The following is a 10,544-nucleotide window of genomic DNA, read 5'->3' on the forward strand; positions in this document are numbered from 1 at the left end:
TCTTTTACTCCTCCCATGAATAATGTTGAATGCCATGTATGTCATAATCTTGGACATGTTGCAGCCATATGTAGAAGAAGAAGGTTTCAAGACCATCATGCAGAAAGATCATCACATTCAAGGCGCTTTAATGGATATTGCTTTTCTTGCAATATGTTTGGCCACAAAGCTGCTGATTGCTATAAGAGGAATATGAAACATGTAAGATGCTATGCATGTAACAAGTTTGGACATAAAGCAAGAGATTGCAGGAACAAAGCTCATGATAAGAAGAAATCATCAAAGATATGGAAGAAGAAGGAAGTTCAGTCAGAAAAATATGGCACAGCACAGGGTACTCAGCACAGCACAGACATAACAGACTCAGGGGGAGCTGAAGGCGTAAAACTTCAGTGTTCTAATTCTCATACGCAAGTTTCATGAAGGAAAGCAGCGTATATACGCGAGTTTCACACTGCAAAGTCGCGTATATGTCAGTTTGTGAAAAAGCAGTGAGGACAGACTCAGAAAAGGAGTCTGATATGATCCAGTTCTGTATATGCTCTATTGGTTAACAGTTACAGTCTGCTGAGGATGTCTTGATACTTATGGCACAGGCTCAGGGGGAGCATATACTTCAAATAATTCATTGTTGGCATTATGGTTAGAAGTGGCTGATGAAACTAAATGATACATCTTGTTGTTTGATCAATGGAATAGTATTGCAGGCTGATGCTTATGGTACATATCTGAATGGATGGTCTTAGAACCTGCATCTGCTCAGGGGGAACGTGGATAGATTGGTACACTTTGGCATAAACAAAGGTGGATCCAAATCAGAAACTTCAGCATGTACTCAGGGAGAGTATGGACAGCAGTATGGACAACAGAAGTTATACCAAAGAAGAAAATATCTTAGTCCGCCCTTTGCCCTTGATGTCAAAGGGGGAGAGTGACTTGGTGTGGTGGTTGCCATCAAGTCCAAAGGGGGAGATTGTTGGCATTATGATTCAAGTGTTGTCCTTGATGGCAAACACTCAGAGGTTGGTACAGGTGCTCAGAGGTTGATACAGGTGATGGCAACTTAATCAGAGGATAGATCTTAGTACAGCATGCCAAGAAAGTTCATACACGCAGGTTCGTTAAGCCCAAGTCGCGTGTACACGCTGGTTGGCTTCAGTAAAAGAGCGTGTATGTGGAAAACTTATCTTTGGTCCACGACGGTTATTCCTTGGAAGTTGTGCCTATGGTTTTGGACCTTGATGTCTCGATGAACGTGTTGATCCCTAGTTTTGAAGCTAATGGTGTTGTGTTACTATGGTTTTGGACCGTGGTATTGTGAAGGGCCTAAGGCTATATAAGGAGAAGATCATTAGGCAAAGGAGGTAAGCGAGGAGTGAGAGTGTGTGTGTGATGAAGATCTGAGGAAGAGAGAGATCCAAATGCAGGTTATGGGCTGGTGATCTGAACCAAGGTTTCACTCATGTGGAGGATGATGAATGATGGAACGAGATCTCAAGGCTTGGAAGGATTATCTTCCTATGGTATGACTGTGGATAGACTAGATCACAAATTGCAGCAGGTGGTTTTCACCCACATTGGGTTTCCACCTTATATCATGGTGTTCATGTGTGTGCCTTATGTGTGATGATCTATTCTGTTATACTGCACCTGTTTACTGTTAATATGGTTAATAATGTTCTGATGCATTTACTGAAGATAAGCTAACTGAATCATAAGATCTCTGAATATACGCTAGTTGCTTTAGACACAGTCGCGTGTACACGCGGGTTCACTTGACTGAAGTCGCGTGTATGTTTCTAAGCATGAAATTGGAAAAGTTTTATTGATCTGATAATACTGATTCACCCCCCCCCCCCCCCCCCTCTCAGTATTATTTCCAACAACTTTGTCTTCACCTCACTATCCCTGGTGTTATACCTTTTGTAATACAAAATTTCCATGCTCTTTAATTTTATTATCTAATAAGTTGGATTTGAATTGACACAAGGTAATGAGGTCATACTTAATGAAGAAGGTAATAAACTTATCAAGTATCCATTCCATTCCTTATCATTTCCAATTTTGGATGAAGAAAATTATTCCATTCAAGTAATTCATGAGATTTGTCCACTCTACCCATCCTTGGATTTTCAATAAGAACAATCTTGTTACTTGGGTAGCCCTTTTGTTGACTTCTAGAGTTCCACTTCTTTGTCTTTTCAATGATTACATCATAATTTCCACATCATCATGTGGTAAGAACATGAAAAGTCATTGACATTGATTACTTGGACTCATAGTGATTGACGACATGGACCTTCTTAGTAGGTGATAATCCTGCCACTTGTATCTTCGATCTTGCATGAAACTTTCATGTTCTTGATGTCTTCACCCTCAAAACGGTTTTTTATCATTTGAAGTATTTGAGCTGCTTCTATCATCAGGATTTCAATGTTCTTCATCTTGTCTCATCATGTTTTATTTATTATTCAATGCTTCTTTGACTGTCCTCTTTGTTAGATTCCCTTCATGCATATTTTCCATGTTGTTCTAGAATACTTGCAACTATGACTACCCATGGAAAGAAAAACCAATTAAATTCTCCTATTCTAACATGTTTCATTTGCATTTTTTGTCTATGACTTAACAATGCTCTTGGGAAGAATAATAGAGGCCTCTTGGCATAGGATTTGCTACCAAGGAGGGAAGATTGAGTTCTTTAAGGCTTCAGGGTCTGCTTTTGTTATCAACTAAAGAGAGGGAGCTCAAGGGAGGGCACAAGGTGTAGGACCGAAGAATATAGGAAGGGAAGTGAAGGATGGGAAGTGTGCTCATGCGCTCAAAAAATTGAGGGCATAGGGCACAATGTTGAAGGTTGAATGGATGAAGCTTCATCCCTCCCAAGTGCGCCATGCACACAAGAGAAGCGAGGAGGACACAAGGCACAATTCCTAAGGATGAAGGGATGATGATGATGCTTCGATAATGTGCCATGCACTCAACAAAGATGAATGATTTCTTAAGGGCGTCATTTAGAACATGAAAGGGGAATGATGCTTAGGAGTGCACTATGCACCCTCAGAGGGTGCAAGGTGCACTTTTGAACAACACAGGGGTCTTCACTAAGGCTTAAGAGTGTGGCATGTCCTCTCTTGGTCTTAGTGGACCAACTTGTGTAACCCAAATTTGTGAAAACAAGGGGCGAACACAATGAGTTTAGAAATAAAATCAAGTGTGACACATAAAAACTCATTAATACAAAATATACAAGGGAAAACAATGATAAATACACATCCAAATGCCAGTTTACATACACTCCCCAAGTGCAATGAACAAAGTATGTGCGATTTCGACCAAAACTGTTGTTTTAGAACAAACAAGGGTATTATAACTATGAAGTGCACTAGAGATGTTCTAAACATTGCAACAATACTTAAGAATGATAAAAAAAACTTGAAACATTTGGAATGACTTGAAATGAAACTTGACAACCAAAGCAATACTTGATGTGACAATTGGGTAGGCTCCAAAATTTGAATATAGTGAAATTTTGTAGGGAATTATAGTAGCAAAAACAGGTACTCTATGAAGAATTGAGGTAAAATAAGCTCACTACCTTTAATGAAATATTTTAGTCCCCACAAGCCTCCACAATAAGTAGATATAGCCCAAAACAGGCAACTATATAGTATTTTTATCTATTTTAGTACTTTTTGGTTTGATAAGTTCAAGTTATTCATTTATAAGATCATTTTATATGCATGTCCCACTTTGGTGATTTAGGATTGCATTTGAAACCTTAGAAAATCATTTTTGGGGAAAAAACTTATGAGCAAAGTTTTTAGCCCCTTAATGTTGCTCTACAGATAATGAGAGCTATTTTGCTAAGTTTAGCTCATTTGGAGTTTCAATGAGTATTTTATGCATCACATAGGTTGACCTATGCTATGGGCCACCATGGTACAAAGCGGCAAATCACTCATGTCAATATAGTCAAATGTTGATTTCAATCAAATTCTATAAGGTTTGAAACCTTAACTTTTAGTTAAGGCATATAAAAAAACATAAACCAAACATTAGAGGGCTAAAAGGCATGTTAGATACTACATTGTTATGAAAAGAAGGTTTTCATTCTTATTTAATTTTTTATTATTTTAGTGAGATGTTGGTATATAATAAAGAAATTGCAAGATCTTATAGCAACCATGATGACAATAATGTCTATAGAAACTCCATAGTGAGTGCACTAAAAAGCATCTAGGAATGTAGAACAAAGAAATTTGAAAATCTTTTAGCAACTATATTGGTCACAATATCGATAGCTTGACCAATATCGATAGCAACTCCATAATGAATGAACTTTCTTTATATCTCTATTTCATGATTAAATTGAAAAGAATAAAATACCAACTTTACCTTTTAACTAGATTTCTTCCATATTGGGTTTTCGTGGATTTAATGTGTTATTTGCTCAACTTCTTTTGTTTTACTTTCAAATTATTTTAATATTTTATATATTAAGTTAATAATAATGAATAAATTGAATTTGAAGTTAAAAACTACCTTACAAAATATCATAAAATCTATTTTTACTAACTATTACATTGATTATCTGCAATGTTACCATAAACTTACGTTATATTACTTAATTACAAAATCTATTTTTAAAATTCTTTTGAACATTTATATAATAATATACCTATATATAATAAATTATTTATAAAATATGTGAAAATTATGGCTTACATCTTTCCTAGAAAAGAGAAAAACATTTTGCAATATTACTTTAAATTTAAACAATTCAATTTATAATCATGTAGATACAAAACCTCCAGAGTCTTTGCAAAAATTTAGATAACATTAAGTAAACAAAGCTAAGTAGAGATTATAAAAATAATCTGCCTGGCCAATCTCGAGTTCGTCAAAACATCATAAACTTTGTAGATAGACCGACGAGGAAAGGCTCCATAAGCAGACGTGCAAGCACGTAAAATACGATTCCCAGTGAAATTGAGATGGGAAGAGCTGGTAAAGCACGTTTAGACACAGCTGAGAGTCGAATTGTACAAGCAAGCCCACAAATTATAGCAAGATAACAAGCGCAGGCTGTCAGCAAATCATACATTGCAGCTCTCCCAACAACAGCACCGTAACAGACAAAATCTCCTAGCCCCAACATGATGCCTTCTGATATTGAACTCTCACCTCTCCCCTCCCTCGCTTCTGCCCTTATCTCAACCATTTCAACTTCATCTCTGGGACCATGAGATCTGCCAATTGCATGGCCGACGTCACTGGGATTGGAAGTCTCCTCGGCAGGAGTTATTTCCTCCATTGGAATGTCACTGAATGTCTCCCACAGTACTGCTTCTGTGCTAGCCTCTGTTTCAGCTTCATGATATAACCTATCGTGAGGTGATGTGGAAAAATCTTGACCTAAAATGTAAGTGGGTGAAGATCTTCTGAAAGAGCTCTCAGGTTGATGCTCAACAGATTGCAATATCAAGGTTTCTGATGTCACTTGTCTTCTGAACGCTTGGTCTCCTTCATCTGCAAGAGTTGCATTAGAATTGCTACCAAGGAAATATGGCTCATTTTGATGGACTTCGGGTCGAGACTCATAGATAAAACCAGGAAGTTCATCGCCACATGTTTCGACAAGAGACATTAGCAAATTCAGCGGACCACCTGGAATCAAAACTGCCCCCAAATCATAAACTACCAAAGCAACCAAGAGCACCCAAACAGACCATTCAGGGAAACTACAAAACCAGTATGACATAAATATGCTCAGTATCACCAGATAAGTCTGTTTGAAGACAATGGGCATCCCTGGCGCAAAAGTTGAGAGGACACCCAAGACGGTGAAATTGAGAAGAAATAATGAGAAAGAGATGATGTCGACAGGTATTAACCAGGTGTGAATTATATGAATGAAAATTAATCCTCCCATCAATGCGAAGGCGAGAACTGCAGTGGTACACACGTGACCATTAAGAAACCTGATGCAACGGTAATAGTAAAGGAATGCAACCAAAAAAGTGCACCCGGCAGTGAGGACGACGAATAACAGGGCATTCATTAGAGCCCCTTCAAATTTCTGTACAGTGGAATCTGAGGACTTCTCACTGGAGAGTATTGTCGTTGATATCTGCATAGGAGAATAAGGAACAAGAAAATGGCTAGGGTTGATGCCACGAACTAACAAGGCAACGAGGAACATGCATATTGATACTGGGAAAATGATTCCTATTTCATTTGCCCCCACAGTCTCAAGAATGCCACCCTTCATTGTAGCTTAAAGATCTTCTTAATTCCAGATAGAATTGTCGATGCGTCTCTTAAATGGCGTAAATGTAATTCGTGGGAGCGGACAATTCAAATGAGAGGCAGAATTAGAAGTGTCTATCTCTTTTGACTTTTTCAAATGTAATTGATTTCAGAAATTTGGATTGTCAAAAATTGGTAAAATAAGCAACGAAAACCTGTTTCAATGAACGCATGTCGTAATGAAGCTTTAAATATGAAGTTTTAAGTGGAATAACGGTATTAAGAAGTCGGCATTATTATGATTAGGTTGTATATATAATATTTCAACTTATATATTAAATAATAGAATTTTATATAAGATTAGACCCATAATAAATTATTATCAATATCATTATAAATATTAATGTTATATATTAAATTATGATTACCATTATTATAATTAACTGTAAGGGGTTAATATTAACCATTATAAGATTAATATTTAAATTTGAGTAATATATTTTGGCTAATTTTATTTTTTTATAAATTCTACACGGTATTATAATTTAATAAGATTTAGTATAATAATTTAGATAATCCAAGAATGTATTAAATGGCATTATAAAATTCTAATATTTGACTTTAATTCATTGACAACAATATTATTATTAAATAATTTTTAACCTATCTAATCTAGCCGTTTCTTAATCAATGATGGCCTTGGTCCACTTAACCCTAATATAGCCGTTTTTCCCAGTCAAACCTAACCGTTGGAAGATTTGCCATCCTTATTTAACATGTAGCCATGATATGATTTTTTCAACTTGTCCTAATGATGGACCACACTTGTTGGTTCAAACGCATCGACAAAGATTTTCGATTTTTCCCAAAATATTTCTAAAAATAGAGTTTTAATTATTTATTAATTTAAGAGTTTTATGCAATTTATAAATAAAATATTTGAATATATATTTTGATTATATAATAAAAAATAAAAAAGATTTTTTATTCATTTGATAGGTGTTTTTGTATGAGCTAGATTTGTAATTCAAAAGTATGAATGTGTAGATTATGGAATATAGGTTAAAAGTTAGTTTGGGATCATAAAAGTTGGTGATCTATGATCACGGGGGATTCACTCAATGAACATTTGACATATCAAGTGAGTTCGTGGCATATTAAACAATACCATTAATTTGACTACATATTGGAAAATCCCTCTAAAATTCATATTATTTAACCCCCTACCAATATAAACCTAATATAGCTTCCCAATTTAAAAAACCCCTACTTTCCCTAGATATTGTAGGTATTCATTTTTTCATTAACATTTTTTACACCTCTTTATATTTTTTTCATTAACTTTGAGCTCCATTTTTTATATTTTCCAATATAAAAACCCTTTACCCCCTATATATCCCCCAATATATTATGTCATTTTTCCCTCAATATATATCCCCCAATATGAACCCACTTGGTATGATATTGCTCCCCCTCTTAAGCCCCCGTGTCTATGATGTCAAAATGGTTTTTTGAGGTTTTTCACTTCCAATTTTCCAAACTAGACCATTGGTAAAAAAATGGCCCTGCAAACTCCAATATTTCTATTGCAGAAGCATTAATATGTATGAAAATTAATATAATGATATAATCTTAATTCTAATTTCATTTTTAATAGAGTTGGTTCGTATTTATATGTTGAAGTGAGGGAGAGTTCTAGATCGGCTCTACCACCAAATAAGAGTAACTTTACAGAGGTGAATAATATGTGTGAATGTAAATTGGATGCCTCTATGTTCGCTCATTCTTTTAAATGAGCATGTGATAATAATGATACCATCATGTTAATCATATGGGCTTCCAAATGTCATAATTTTTTTTTTTTAAGGCATATGGCCATATGAAACCATATTATTAATGTTTCAGTCCATTAGCTTTACCTAGTTCCATCACATGCACATCAATATACCTTAGAACTATTGTTTCTCAAAACATATTAAAGCTTGAGATTGGAAAACAAAGAGTTGAGGTGTCTTATCCTTCATGGAATAGAAGAAAGCCTTACATTTGATGATGAATTTCCTTGTTTCATATATCTAATGATAAGCATAAAGTATCTAATCATGACCAAACCATCGATATTGAGATGATAAAAAATTACATATGCTTCTACTAGATTATTGGAGTGAACACCTAGGCTTGATGAGTATGAAGATATTAATATTCATTCAATGTTTAAGAGTACCCTACCTGTAACCCATCCTCCTTGAACCTATGACTCTCGGATTCTTCTTTGACTCAGCATAAGAAAAGAGGAATAAAGGTGACTATCAATCATTCCAAATTTGGAAGTGCTTCTTGTTCAAGTGAGGTAGTTAGATTGATCTTAGGAAATCAATTCTCCCTATTAGATAGTTAAAAGGATAAGATACATTTAACTATTCCATCAATCTCTGTTATAGACATATTTGGACACTGGAATCCCAATCACATATGTCCATAAACCAAGGGATTCTAAACCCCTAAAAAGTGTTGTTTCACTCCCTAAAGGAACAAGGTTGGCTGATTACATCATCTCCCAGAAGTTCTCCATGAAAAACTACTCAGAACTGATCAAAACTAAACCATACAGGCTGCTCCATGCATAGGGTGTGATGCATCTCACCTATTACACACAGGGGGTGCGATGCATACTGCAAACCCCTTCTGTAGGGTGCGATGAACGAGAGTAGACAAATGGCAGAAGTAGTTTGCTACGTGGAAACTCAAATAATCTTCTAGAAATTTCTCATTTGACACTTGCCTCTCTGAATTCACCCAGGGATGAGTAAGAGATCATGAAATCTTCAAGTGGAACCAAGAACTATTAGTGAAACGACACTAATCAAATCCCAGAAGTTGACTCACTCTCCTGCAAACATTTATAAATGGATCCCTCATCTTAGAGATCCAGAGGCTGGAATTTTGTAATTTGCAAGGAAGTGCTATTGTTTTCTCTTTAAAGACATTGTTGGGTGATCTTGCTTTGTATGAGGTGAAGAGGGCTTTCATGCTGGGAGGATGACGCTGGATCGGATAGCTTTGTTGTAATCCTCTCTTCTACTACTCTATCAATAAAGCTATTTGAGTTTTCCGTCATGCTTGTATATCTCTAAATCTTGTATTTGTATATGCATTTATATGGTTAATGTACATCTGATCCTACATTGTTTATGGTTATAGATCTCTATGCTTTGATGCTATTTCACTGCCTTGACTCTACAGGTGTTCTTTGAAGTGGGACAAGTGAGAAAGGAGTGGCGAAAGTTCTATCAATGGAGAGAGGAATCAAACAAGGAGACTACCGAAAGACTGAGGTTGGTACTCTCTGCTTCTCTCTCATCTATCTCTCATAAATAAAAACACAAATAATTTTGGTTTGTTTGTTCCTAAGATAGCTACCCATCTTAGTGGGACTAGTTGCTTTGAGTGGACACTAGCTTTCTTGAAAACAAAATGGCGACTCCACTGGGGAGCTAATAGTTTATTTGTTTTGTTACTTTTTTTTGCTTTATAAACCACAGATGGAGCCTGAAGTCAAGCCAGCTAGCCTTTGAACTGCTTTTGCTATGAAACTACAAAGTAGATCAACGCTACTTCAGTCAATCTCCAGGTTGGTTTATGAACTGAACATCTAGCTTGCAAACATCCTAAGTGCCTTGGTGGTAGCTCAAATAACCTCATTAGATCAGCCCCTATACTTTGTGTTTACTGAAAATCATTAGCTCAACCTAAATCCTTGAACTTAGCTACAAACTGTGAGTGAAAACCAAGCACAGTCTCGTCCCTGGACCATCGCACTGTCTCTTCTTGGCAACCTGGATGCATCACACCTCCCGTGTGTTGCAGGTGAGATGCATCCCTGTTTCCCTATGTTACAAGTGCGATGATTGAATGAGACTGTTTCTCCTCCAGATTTTTGTTTTTTCTTCATTGTCTTCAGCGTTATTGAGTAGTTTTGTTGTCTATGATCAGTATATCATTGTTGAAACCATATTCCTTTTCATTATTTAGCCTCCATCAGAAGGAATTGTGAATGTTATTTTTATGTATTTTTTCATCATTTACAGATCTCCTTTGTAAATAGTAGCTTAATCAAACTGTCGCCCTTTGATTTGAAAGTGTCGGAAGTGTTGTTTTCAGTCAAGAAAAAGAGTTTCAGAAAGAATTCCTCTTTTAGATAGTCGATTACCCTTTTGCCATTATATTTGATTTGAATCATTAGTATTTCAAGTGTCGAAAGAAATTTTAAATTTGAAATCACAAAGTGTCGT

The 10,544-nt window shown here is 35.9% G+C and overlaps 1 pseudogene; it reads right to left on the reverse strand.

Moving 5' to 3' along the window:
• Positions 1 to 4,903: 4,903 nt before the first annotated feature.
• On the reverse strand, positions 4,904 to 6,274 carry LOC149166101 (presenilin-like protein At1g08700 pseudogene; annotated as a pseudogene).
• Between the last annotated feature and the right edge of the window lie 4,270 nt (positions 6,275 to 10,544).

The sequence above is a fragment of the Pinus tabuliformis genome, chromosome 5_1 (genome assembly GCF_031772625.1).
Source record: "Pinus tabuliformis cultivar Carrire ecotype Pingquan chromosome 5_1, CPIR1, whole genome shotgun sequence".
In the NCBI taxonomy this organism is placed as follows: domain Eukaryota; kingdom Viridiplantae; phylum Streptophyta; class Pinopsida; order Pinales; family Pinaceae; genus Pinus; species Pinus tabuliformis.